At 41.5% G+C, this 13,871-nt stretch overlaps 1 pseudogene; it reads left to right on the forward strand.

Moving 5' to 3' along the window:
- Window positions 1-294: 294 nt before the first annotated feature.
- Window positions 295-1,077, forward strand: LOC101029856 (large ribosomal subunit protein eL8 pseudogene; annotated as a pseudogene).
- The last annotated feature ends 12,794 nt before the right edge of the window (window positions 1,078-13,871 follow it).

Below are 13,871 nucleotides of genomic sequence, written 5' to 3' on the forward strand. Positions count from 1 at the left end.
ATAACATTAGACAAATGTCACCAACTCTTCTAAGTCTGATCCCAAATTATCAATTTCCTATTCCTTCTAGTTTATCAGACAAAATGTGAAAGATAGTTGGTCTGTCAAGGAGTCGTGGAAGTTTATTAACAAATTAACAGAGCAAAAGAAGTTATTAAATTAGATTAGAGCTGAGGAATGATGGCAGGGCGTTCCCCTACCCTACAAAGACCATTTTGACCCCTAAACTTGGGGCAGTATCCTAGTTATGACTTTAAAGAACCTAAATGCCGCTCTGTCTTCCCGCCGCCCAAGATGCCAAAAGGAGAGAAGGCCAAGGGAGAGAAGGTGGCCCCAGCCCCTGCTGTTGTGAAGAAGCAGGAGGCCGAGAAAGTGGCGAATCCCGTGTTTGAGCACAGGCCGAAGAATTTTGGTATTGGGCAGGACATCCAACCGAAAAGAGACCTCACCCCCTTTTTGAAATGGCCCCGCTGTGTCAGGTTGCAGCAGCGGAGAGCCATCCTTTATAAGCGGCTAAAAGTGCCTTCTGCCATTAACCAGTTCACCCAGGCCCTGGACCGCCAAACAGCTATCGAGCTGCTAAAGCTGGCCCAGAAGTATAGGCCAGAGAGACAGCAAGAAAAGCAGAGGCTGTTGGCCCGGGCCAAGAAGAAAGCTGCTGGCAAAGGGGACGTCCCCACCAAGAGACCGCCTGTCCTTCGAGCAGGAGTTAACACTGTCACTGCCTTGGTGGAAAACAAGAAAGCCCAGCTGGTAGTGACTGCACATGACACGGATCCCATCGAGCTGGTTGTCTTCTTGCCTGCCCTGTGTCAGAAAATGGGAGTCCCTTATTGTATTATCAAGGGGAAGGCAAGACTGGGACGTCTGGTCCACAGGAAGACCTGCACCACTGTCACATTCACCCAAATTAATGAGGAAGACAAAGGCGCTTTGGCTAAGCTGGTGGAAGCTGTCAGGACAAACTACAGTGATCGACATGATGAGATACGCCGTCACTGGGGAGGCAACGTCCTGGGTCCCAAGTCTGTGGCTCACATCGCCAAGCCTGGAAAAAGCAAAGGCCAAAGAACTTGAAAGTGATTCAGGGTGAAATGTACATAGTAGAGTTTGCTGTAAATAAAAATAATTTAAACAATTTTTTTAAAAAAGGAACCTAAATGCCAGGTACGGTGGCTTACACCTGTAATCCCTGCACTTTGGGAGGCTGAGGGGAGTGAATCACTTGAGACCAAGAGTTTGAGACTAGCCTGGCCAACATGGTGAAACCTCATCTCTACTAAAAATACAAAAATTAGCCAGGCATGGCAGCAGGCGCCTGTAATCCCAACTACCCAGGGGCAGAGACAGGAGAATTGCTTGAATCTGGGAAGCAGAGGTTGCAGTGAGCCAAGGTCCTGCCACTGCACTCCAGCCTGAGATACAGAGTGAGACTCCATCTCACAAAACAGAAGAAAAAGACAAAAAGAGAATAAAGGTCCTAAAAAGTCTAGCCTGACCACAGATCATCTGGGAAGGCCAAGTTGATTCCAGACCCATTCTAAAATGTGCATTCTCTCCTTGATGGATGTGAAAACCTACTTTCCATCCCCACTCCCACCAACCCAGCCTTTCTATGGCAAGCACATGCTTTGGAGCATGAGCACTGGTGATAACCGTTGCCCCTATAAAACTGAGACAGGATTCCACCAAGATGGCAGAATATGAATAGCTCTGGAGTGCAGCTCCCAGTGAGAGAGATGCAGAAGGCAAGTGATCTCCACATTTCCAACCAAGATACCAGGTTCATTTCAATGGGACTGGTTGGACAGTGGGTGTAGCTCAAGGAGGGCAACTGTGGCAGGGTGAGGTGCTGCCTCACCTGGGAAGTGCAGACAAGGGACAGACTGCCTCCTGAAGCAGCTCCCTGACCCCTGTATTACCAAAAAGATGCCTCATACAGGAGAGCTCTGGCTGTCACCTGGCAGGTACCCTTCCAAGACAAAGCTACCAGAGGAAAGATCAGGCAGCAATACTTGCTGATCTGCAACTCCCCCATGGGTGATTTCCAGGCAAGCAAGGTCTAGAGTGGACCTCTAGCAGTCCTACAGCAGAGAGACCTGACTGTTAGAAGGAAAACTAAAAGCCAAAAAGAAATAGCTTCAACATCAACAGAAAGGACATCCACTCAGAGACCCCATCTGAAATCACCAACTTCAAAGATCAAAGGTAGATAAATCCACAAAGATGGGAAGAAACCAGTATAAAAAGAATGAAATCATCAAAGACCAGAACACCTCTCCTCCTCCAAGGGATCACAACTCCTCACCAGCAAGGGAACAAAACAGAATGGAAAATGAGTTTGACAAACTGACAGAAACAGGCTTCAGAAGGTGGCTAATAACAAATTTCTCTGAGCTAAAGGAACATGTTCTAACCCAATACAAAGAAACTAAGAACCCTGAAAAAGGTCAGACGAAATGCTAACTAGAATAACTAGCTTAGAGAAGAACATAAATGACTCAATGGAGCTGGAAAACACAGCACAAGAACTTCATGAAGCATACACAAGTTTCAATAGCTGAATAAATCAAGCAGAAGAAAGGATATCAGAGATTGAAGATCAACTCAATGAAATAAAACAAGAAGTCAAGATTAGAGAAAAAAGAGTGAAAAGAAATGAACAAAGCCTCCAAGAAATATGGGATTATGTGAAAAGATTTAATCTACACTTGATCAGTGTACCTGAATGTGACAGAGAGAATGAATCCAAGCTGGAAAACACTCTTCAGGATATTATCCAGGAGAACTTCCCCAACCTAGCAAGGCAGGTCAACATTCAAATCCAGGAAATACAGAGAACACCACAAAGATATTCCTCAAGAAAAGCAACCCCAAGGCACATAATTTTCAGATTAACCAGGGTTTAAATGAAGGGAAAAATGCTAAGGGCAACCAGAGAGAAAGGTCAGGTCACTCACAAAGGGAAGCCCATCAGACTCACAGCAGATCTCTTGGCAGAAACCCTATAAGCCAGAAGAGAGTGGGGACCAATATTCAATATCCTTAAAGAAAAGAACTTTCAACCCAGAATTTCATACCAGCCAAACTAAGCTTCTTAAGTGAAGGAGAAATAAAATCCTTTATGGACAAGCAATTGCTAAGAGATTTCATCACCACCAGACCTGCCTTACAAGAGCTTCTGAAGGAAACACTAAACATGGAAAGGAAAAACCAGTACCAGCTACTCCAAAAACTAACCAAATGGTAAAGAGCATTGACACAATGAAGAAACTGCATCAACTAATAGGCAAAACAACCAGCCAGTAACAAAATGGCAGGATCAAATTCATACATAACAATATTAACATTAAATCTAAATGACCTAAATGCCCCAATCAAAAGACATAGACTGGCAAACTGGATAAAAAGTCAAGACCCATTAGTGTGCTGTATTCAGGAAACCCATCTCACATGCAAAGACACATAGAGACTCAAAATAAAGGCATGGAAGAAGATTTACAAAACAAATGGAAAGCAAAAAAAGAAAAAAAAAAAAAAAAAAAAGTAGGGGTTGCAATCCTAGTCTCTGATAAAACAGACTTTACCTTTTTTTTCTTTTTCTTTTTTTTTTTTTTTTTTGAGACGGAGTTTCGCTCTTGTTACCCAGGCTAGAGTGCAATGGCGCGATCTCGGCTCACCGCAACCTCCGCCTCCTGGGTTCAGGCAATTCTCCCGCCTCAGCCTCCTGAGTAGCTGGGATCACAGGCATGCGCCACCATGCCCAGCTAATTTTTTGTATTTTTAGTAGAGACGGGGTTTCACCATGTTGACCAGGATGGTCTCGATCTCTCGACCTCGTGATCCACCCGCCTCGGCCTCCCAAAGTGCTGGGATTACAGGCTTGAGCCACCGCACCCGGCCCCTTCTTTTTCTTTTCTTTTTTTTTTTTTAAGATGGGGTTTCACCGTGATGGCCAGGCTGGTCTTGAACTCCTGACCTCAAGTGATCCACCCACCTAGGCCTCCCAAAGTGCTAGGATTACAGGCGTGAGCCACCATGCCCAGCCTGATAAAACGAACTTTAAACCAACAAAGATCAAAAGAGACAAAGAAGGGCATTACATAATGGTAAAAGGATCAATGCAACAAGGAGAGCTAACTATCCTAAATGTATATGCACCCAATACAGGAGCACCCAGATACATAAAGCTAGTTCTTAACAACCTACAAAGAGACACAGATTCCCACATAATAGTGGAAGACTTTAACATTCCACTGTCAATATTAGATAGATCAATGAGACAGAAAATCAACAAGGATATCCAGGGCTTGAATGCAGATCTGGGCCAAGCGGACCTAATAGACATCTACAGAACTTTCCACCCCAAATCCACAGAATATACGTTCTTCTCAGCACCACGTTGCCCTTACTCTAAAGTTGACCACATAATCAGAAGTAAATCACGCCTCAGCAAATGCAAAAGAATGGAAATCATAACAAACAGTCTCTCAGACCACAGTGCAATCAAATTAGAACTCAGGATTAAGAAATTCATCCAAAACCACTCAACTACATGGAAACTGAACAACTTGCTCAATGATGACTGGATAAACAATGAAATGAAGGCAGAAATAAAGATGTTCTTTGAAACCAATGAGAATGAAGACACAGCATACCAGAATCTCTGGGACCCATTTAAAGCAGTGTCTAGAGGGAAATTTATAGCAATAAACGCCCACATGAGAAGCAAGGAAGGATCTAAAGTCGACACCCTATCATCAAAATCGAAAGAGCTAGAGGCTCAAGATCAAAACAATTCAAAAGCTAGCAGAAGACAAGAAATAACTAAGATCACAGCAGAACGGAAGGTGATAGAGACACAAAAAAAACCTTCAAAACACCAATAAATCCAGGAGCTGGTGTTTTGAAAAGATCAACAAAATAGACCACTAGCCAGACTAATAAAAAAGAAAAGAAAGAAGAATCAAATAGATGCAATAAAAAATGATAAAGGGGATATTACCGCCAATTCCACAGAAGTACAGACTACTATCAGAGATTACTACAAACAACTCTATGCACATAAACCAGTACTGGAAGAAATGGATAAATTCCTGGACACTTACACCCTCCCAAGACTAAACTAGGAAGAAGTTGAATCCCCGAATGGACCAATAACAAGGTCTGAAGTTAAGGCAGCAATTAGTGGCCTGCCAACCAAAAAAGGTCCAGTTGGGTTTACAGCTGAATTCTACCAGACATACAAAGAGGAGCTGGTACCATTCCTTCTGAAACTATTCCAAACAATACAAAAAGAGGGAATCCTCCCTAACTCATTTTATGAGACCAACATCATCCTGATACCAAAACCTGGCAGAGACACAACTAAAAAAGAAAACTTCATGCCAATATCCGTGACAAATATCAATGCAAAAATCTTCAATAAAACAGTGGAAAACTGAATGCAACAGCACATCAAAAAGCTCATCCCTCACAATCAAGTAGGCTTGAACCTCAAGATGGAAGGCTGGTTCAACATATGCAAATATATAAACATAATCCATCACATAAACAGAACCAAAGACAAAAACCACATGATCATCTCAATAGATACAGAGAAGGCCTTCAACAAAATTCAACAGCCATTTATGCTAAAAACTCTTAATAAACTAAGTATCAATGAAACATATCTCAAAATAATTAAAGTTATTTATGACAAACCCACATCCAATATCACACTGAATGGGCAAAAACTAGAGGCATTCCCTTTGAAAACTGGCACTAGAGAAGGATGCCCTCTCTCACCATTCCTATTAAATGTAGTATTGGAAGTTCTAGCCAGAGCAATCAGGCAAGAAAAAGAATTAAAGGGTAAAAGCCGGGCACGGTGGCTCAAGCCTGTAATCCCAGCACTTTGGGAGGATGAGGCAGGTGGATCACAAGGTCAAGAGATCGAGACCATCCTGGTCAACATGGTGAAACCCCGTCTCTACTAAAAATACAAAAAAAATTAGCTGGGCATGGTGGCACGTGCCTGTAATCCCAGCTACTCAGGAGGCTGAGGCAGGAGAATTGCTTGAACCCAGGAGGTGGAGGTTGCGGTGAGCTGAGATCGCGCCATTGCACTCCAGCCTGGGTAACAAGAGTGAAACTCCGTCTCAAAAAAAAAAAAAAAAAAAAAAAAAGAATTAAAGGGTATTCAATTAGGAAAAGAGGAAGTCAAATTGTCTCTGTTTGCAGACAGCATGATTGTATATTTAGAAGACCCCATTGTCTCAGCCCGAAATCTCCTTAAGCTGATAAGCAGCTTCAGCTAAGTCTCAGGATACAAAATCAATGTGCAGAAATCATAAGCATTCCTATACACCAATAATAGACCTAAAGAGAGCCAAATCATGAGTGAACTCCCATTCACAATTGCTACAAAGAGAATAAAATACCTAGGAATACAACTAACAAAGGATGCGAAGGACCTCTTCAAGGAGAACTAAAAACCACTGCTCAACGAAATAAGAGAGGGCACAAACAGATGGAAAAACATTCTATGCTCCTGGTTAGGAAGAATCAATATCATGAAAATGGCCATACTATCCAAAGTAATCTATAGATTCAACACTATCCCCATCAAACTACCTTTGACCTTCCTCACAGAACTGGAAAAAAACACTTTAAACTTCATATGGAACCAAAAGAGAGCCTGAATAGCCAAGACAACCCTAAGCAAAAAGAACAAAGCTGGAAGCAGCATGCTACCAGATTTCAAACTATACTACAAGGTTACAGTAATCAAAACAGCATGGTACTGGTACCAAAACAGAGATATAGACCAATGGAACAGAACAGAGGCCTTGGAGGCAACGCCACATATCTACAACCATCTGATCCTTGACAAACCTGGCAAAAACAAGCAATGGGGAAAGGATTCCCTGTTTAATAAATGGTGTTGGGAGAACTGGCTAGCCATGTGCAGAAAACTGAAACTGGACACCTTCCTTACACCATACACTAAAATTAACTCCAGATAGATTAAAGATTTAAACATAAGACCTAACACCATAAAACAATAGAAGAAAACCTAGGCAAAACCATTCAGTACATAAGCATAGGCAAGGACTTCATGACTAAAACACCAAAAGCGTTGCAACAAAAGCCAAAATAGACAAATGGGATCTAGTTAAACTTAAGAATTTCCACACAGCAAAAGAAACAATCATCAGAGTGAACTTGCAACCAACAGAATGGGGAAAAATTTTTGCAATCTACCTATCTGACAAAGGGCTAATATCCAGAATCTATAAAGAACTAAAGCAGATTTACAAGAAAAACAAAACCAAAAAAATAATAATAAAATTTAAAAAAACCCATTTAAAAGTTATGAACAGACACTTTTAAAAAGAGGACATTTATGAAGCCAACAAACGTATGAAAAAATGCTCATCATCACTGATCATTAGAGAAATGCAAATCAAAACCACACTGAGATACCGTCTCACACCCGTTAGAATGGCAAACATTAAAAAATCTGGAGACAACAGATGATGGAGAGGATGTGGAGAAATAAGAACACTTTTACACTGTTGGTGGGAATGTAAATTAGTTCAACCATTGTGGAAGAAAGTGTGGTGATTCCTTGAGGATCTAGAAATAGAAATTCCATTTGACCCAGCAATCCCATTACTGGGTATATACCCAAAGGATTATAAATCATTCTATTATAAAGACACATGCACACATATGTTCATTTTGGCACTGTTTACAACAGCAAAGACCTGGGACCAACCCAAATGCCCATTAATGATAGACTGGACCAAAAAAATGTAGCACATATACACCATGGAATACTATGTAGCCATAAAAAAGGATGAGTTCATGTCCTTTTTAGGGACATGGATGAATCTGGAAACCATCATTCTCAGCAAACTGACACAAAAACAGAAAACCAAACACCACATGTTCTCACTCATAGGCGAGTGTTGCACAATGAGAACACATGGGCACAGGGAGGGGAATGTCATACGATGGGGTCTGTTGGGGGTGGGGAGCTAGGGGAGGGACAGCAGGAGGTGGGGAGGTTGGGGAGGGATAACACTGGGAGAAATGCCTGATGTAGGTGGCAGGGAGATGAAGACAGCAAACCACCATGGCATGTGTGCTCCTGTGCAACAATCCTGCAAGATCTGCACATGTACACCAGAAGTTAAAGTACAATTTAAAAAAAACAAACAAACTGAGACTGGACTTGAGTTCTGTCCATCCCCAACTAGAAGGGTAATTATTTATTCTTTCCATTATTTTTTTCCCTCTGTCTGCTCCTGCTGATTCTCTTTCCCTTATTTTTACTCAACACTAATTCATCTTGTAAATATTAGTCACTTTAAGTCATAAAATAACCCATCACACTGAGATATCTTGAGGTGTCAAACTTTCAGTGTGCATCAATTCCCGAAGAGTGTTGGGTCCTCACTAAAGAGCCAGGGAAGTCCTGGTGCAGTGGCTCATTCCCTTTTTTTTTTTTTAATTTCATATTTTCTTTTTCTGGCATTTTTCTGAAGCCAGGCTCATTCCTGTAATCCTAGCACTTTGGGAGGCACAGGTCAGCAGATGGCTTGAGCTCAGGTGTTCCAAGCCCAGCCTAGACAACGTGGAGAAATCCCATCTCCATTTAAAAGAAAAAAACAAGCTAGGGAAATATCGGAATGGCTCTTCCTCTTCCCTCTTCCCTGCCCTTCCAGTCTATCCCATGAAGGAGCCAGAATGGCCACCAAAGAGGCAGCCACAGCAAGGCAGAGAACCAAGGAGGATGCTGGCCAAGGAGGTGGCAGCAGAGCTGGGGCTGAGAAGTTGACAGGATCAAGAAAAATGGAGTGAACTCCCATATGGAATGGAAGAAAGCTAGGGGAAAGAAAAACTGAGATATTGGATTGGAATTGGACATACTGGTGTGAATCTATATTGCTAGATGATGATTAGACAGATAGATAGAAATAATCAATGTGTGCATATGAACCCTAGTTCCAATGAGCCTACTAAGTACCAGTCTTCGGTTTCTAAACACCATCCTCCACTAAAATGAACCAGGAATCCTTCGAGAAATGACAGATTCTAGGGCTGGGGCATAAGATGAGTTTGGAATATCCTATAATATCAGAAAATAAGGAAGTACTCAAAGGATGATAGAAATATGCCCAAAGGATTGCTTATAGCCATTACTGGAAAAAAAGAAAAGAAAAAATAATAAAGAAAGAAAGAAATATGCCCAAAGAAAATGGGACTCCACTTTGAAAGGGTTTTCACTAACAAAAACTGAGACAATCTCAGCATTTTAACAAATGATGGTAACAGATCCTAATCTACTGACTAACATAGGAGCCCATGAGTTCACATTGATATGAATAAATGAATGAATGAATGAGGAAGAAGGGAGTTTTTCTTTGCAGAAGAATATCATCTAATAATATAGAAAAAATGGACTTAAAAAATCACCGCATAGGCCAGGCACATTGGCTCATGCCTGTAATCCCAACACTTTAGGAGGCCAAGGCAGGCAGATTGCCTGAGCTCAGGAATTAAGAGACCAGCCTGGACAACATGGCGAATGTCTGTCTCTACTAAAAATACAAAAAATTAGCTGGGTGTGGTGGTGCATGCCTGTAATCCCAGCTACTTGGGAGGCTGAGGCATAAGAATCACTTGAACCTGGCAGGTGGAGTTTGCAGTGAGCTGAGATCATGCCACTGCACTCCAACCTGGGCAACAGAGCGAGACTCTGTCTCAAAAAAAAAAAAAAAAAATCACCATATGGCAACCATCACAGTGGTGACTGATTCAGGTAGGAGTCATCAACGAATACCAAAGCTGGTGGGTAAAGATTGGATGAAGAACAATATATTATTAGCATAGTCTTTGACTATCTCCTCACAAAATGCTATTCAATCACAAACGGAGAAATGTCTTTACAACGAGATACTCGGCAGATATCAGTTTGGCTAGTTAATCAAGGTAAACATCACCAGCAATGGGACAGGTTGACATCAGATGTCTCCTGCTGGAATGCACTGAGAACAGCATGGCATTATTTTGAGGGGCCACTCCTGCCAAAACTTCGTGACCTGAGTCTGGACAGGAGAAAGCATAAGACAAACCCCAACTGAGAGTACTCACAGAATGAAATAGAATATACTGTTTAAAACTGTAAAGGTCATGAAAGACAAGGAAACATTAAGGAACAGTTCTAAATTGAAGAAGACTAAAAAGACATGACAACTAACGCAATGTGATACTGGATCACATTCTAGACTACAGAGAGAGAACGGAGCAGTTGGCAAAATTTGAACAGGGTTTGTGAATTGCATAGTATCATTGCATCAATGTTGACTCCCTGAATTGGAATAGTTATACAGGAAAAATGTCCTTGCTCAGGGGAAATTCACTGTAGTATTTAAGGGATGGACCATGATGTTTGCAACTTTTTCTTCAATGGTCTGGAAAAAGAATCATCATATATGTTAGAGAGAGGGGGAAAAAATGGCAAAATGTTAACAACTAGGAAATCTGGGTAGAGAAAATGAAAGTTTTGTGTCCAAAATCCCGGACTGAAGGCAGGGCATGGTGGCACACGCCTGTAATCCCAGCTACTCAGGAGGCTGAGGCAGAATTGCTTGAACCTGGGAGGAGGAGGTTGCAGTGAGCCGTGATTGCACCACTGCACTCCAGCATGGGCAACAAGAACAAAACTCCATATCAAAAAAAAAAAAATCCTGGATTGTGATTATGTGGGGTGTTCATTTCATAAAATTGTATTAAGCTGTACACTTTTGGTGTGTGCACTCCTCTTTATACATATTATGCATTTTAAGAAGATTTTATTTAAAACAAATATTAACCCTCCCCAGTTGGGCACAGTGGCTCACACCTATAATCCCAGCACTTTGAGAGGCCAAGGCAGGTGGATCACCTGAAGGTCAGGAGTTCGAGACCTGCCTGGCCAACATGTCTCTACTAAAAATACAAAAAATTAGCCAGGCGTGGTGGTGGTCACCTATAATACCAGCTACTTGGGAGGCTGAGGCAGGAGAATCGCTTGAACCCAGGAGGCGGAGGTTGCAGTGAGCCAATATCACGCCATTTCACTCCAGCCTGGGCAACAAGATGGAGACTCTGTCTCAAGGAAACAAACAAACGAAAACCCTCCCCAAAACATTTGGGATTGGGCTTATTTGATAACTTTATTTTGATATAATTTCAAATTTACAGAAAGATTGAAGAATCATACAAAGCATTCTTATACTCTTTCTCCAGATTCACTAACTGTTTACATTTGTCCCCTATTTTAACATTTTCTCTCTGTAAGTATATACGTATATGTTTTTCCTGAACACTCTGAGATTAAGGGGCAAACATTATGCTTATTTGCCCCTAAATTCTTTAATGTGCATTTCCTATGAATGAGGACATTCCCTCATAACCATAGTAGTTATCAAAATCAGGAAATTTAACATTGATACAATATTATTTTCTTTTCTTTCTTCTTTTTTTTTTTTTTTTCCTTGAGAATGAGTCTCATTCTGTTGCCCAGGCTGGAGTACAATGGCACGATCTCAGCTCATTGCAACCTCTGCCTCCCAAGTTCAAGCAATTCTCCTGCCTCAGCTTCCAGAGTAGCGGGAATAACAGCTGCATGCCACCACACCCAGCTATTCTTTGTATTTTTAGTAGAGACAGGGTTTCACCATGTTGATCAAGCTGGTCTTAAGTTCCTGACCTCAGGTGATCCACCTGCCTCAACCTCCCAAAGTGCTGGGATTACAGGCGTGAGACACCGCACCCGGCCTACAATACCATTAATCCAGTACATAGTCACCTGTCATCAGTTATGCCAACATGTCTTTTTTTAAAGTCAAGTCTCCAATTCCAGGATTATGTTACATCCAGTTGTCAAACTGAAAGAGTCCATCAGTCTTTCATGACCTTGACTTTTTTGAAGACTACAGGCCAGTTGTTTGTGGACTATTCCTCAATTGGGTTTTGTCTGATATTTCCTCATGATTAGATTCAGCATATGCATTTTTGGCAGGAATACCACTAAGATGATGTTGTGTCCTTTTTAATATAACACATCAGAAAGCCAGGCACAGTGGCTCATGCCTGTAATTCCAGAACTTTGGGAGGCCAAGGCAGGCGGATGGCCTAAGGTCAGGAGTTCAAACCAGCCTGGCCAACATGGTGAAACCCAGTCTCTACTCAAAATACAAAAATTAGCTGGGCATGCTGGCAGGTGCCTGTAATCCCAGCTACCTCCAGCCTGGGAGACAGGACGAGAATACGTTTCAAAAAAAAAAAAAAATCACATTAGCAATGCATGTTACTTGGTCCCATTATTAGTGATTACTTGCTTAAAGGAGTGGCTACCAGAGAGCTCTACTGCATAGTTGCTATTTTTCCCTTTGTAATGACTGAGTAACTAAAGGAAGATTGTTCAAGATTGTGTAAATGCCATGTTCCTCAGCAAACTTCCTAGCTAACTTTAGCTACCAGTGATGCTCCTTTTCGGAAGCAATTATTAATATGGCAGTTATCAAATGGTGATTTTCTCATTCCATCATTCCTTCATTTGTCACACTTATTAGTTAGCATTCTGCTGTAAGAAGGTTTTCTGGTTTTTTCCTTTTATTCATTCCTTCACATACATCAGTTTGGACTCTTGGCTTCCTAGTCAGTGAGTTATTATGTGTTAACTACCACTGTAACTTTGAGGCTTAAAAATTATCCCAGAATTGGCTAGTGGGGAATCCAAGATGCATTCTTGCCCTGACTTCTCATTTATAGCCAAGTCACCGTGTACTGTAAACTTCACACTAAAGTAAAATTACATTGCGCATTTGAGCTGCACAATGTACCCAACCACAACATATGTAGAGGAGAAAAGGCAATACAACATCAGAGAATAAAAAGGGGAAAGTAGGGAAATTCTATGACCTATAAGTAGCAAAATCTCCCTACTTTCAGCAACATAAGTTAACTCAAGGTAAATGACAGCAGCAAGGATAAGTGTTCAGGCTCTACTAAAATCTGACATATTTGCAGGCTGGGTGTGGTGGTTCACGCCTGTAATCCCAGCACTTTGGGAGGCTGAGGCAGGTGGATCACCTGAGGTCAGGAGTTTGAGACCAGCCTGGTCAACATGGTGAAACCCCGTCGCTACTAAAAATACAAAAAATTAGCCAGGCATGGTGGCGCATGCCTGTAATCCCAGCTACTTGGAAGGCTGAGGCAGGAGAATCACTTGAACCCAGGAGGCAGAGGTTGCAGTGAGCCAAGATAACACCATTGCACTCCACCCTAGGCAACAAGAGCAAAACTCTGTCTCAAAAAGAAAGGAAGGAAGGAAGGAAGGGAGGGAGGGAGGGAGGGAGGGAGGGAGAGATCTGCCATGCTTCAAATCAAGAATAAATAACAGTTAAAATTCAAAAAACTTTATAGTCTTATTTTTTCTTTGTTGTAGAGGCTTCTTTTTCCAAAACTTCACAATGCTCAGTTCTCTTTCGATTTGGTCTAAAGCGCCATGTTAGCTATCAACCAACAACACTAAGAACTAGAAGTTCATCTATAACTTTGCACAATACCCAAAAAATTGTTTATAAGACCAGGTTATCTTTTCTTATTTTTATCCAGTCTCATAGGATGATGACACTTTTCAAATTAGCATTTTTTTATTTACGGATAAAATTCTTCTCATACAGTAATAAACCCTACTTTTTTTATCTTTAATAACAAACATAAAATCTCCAAGAAGCATCCTGCTTTTCAAAATCTAGATCATGTTAAATAACTTCTACATTTAAAGAGAGAAAGAAAAGCCCAGCCTAGGCAACATAGTGATGTTGCAGGCC

Source organism: Saimiri boliviensis, chromosome 2, assembly GCF_048565385.1.
Source record: "Saimiri boliviensis isolate mSaiBol1 chromosome 2, mSaiBol1.pri, whole genome shotgun sequence".
Classification (NCBI taxonomy): Eukaryota; Metazoa; Chordata; class Mammalia; order Primates; family Cebidae; genus Saimiri; species Saimiri boliviensis.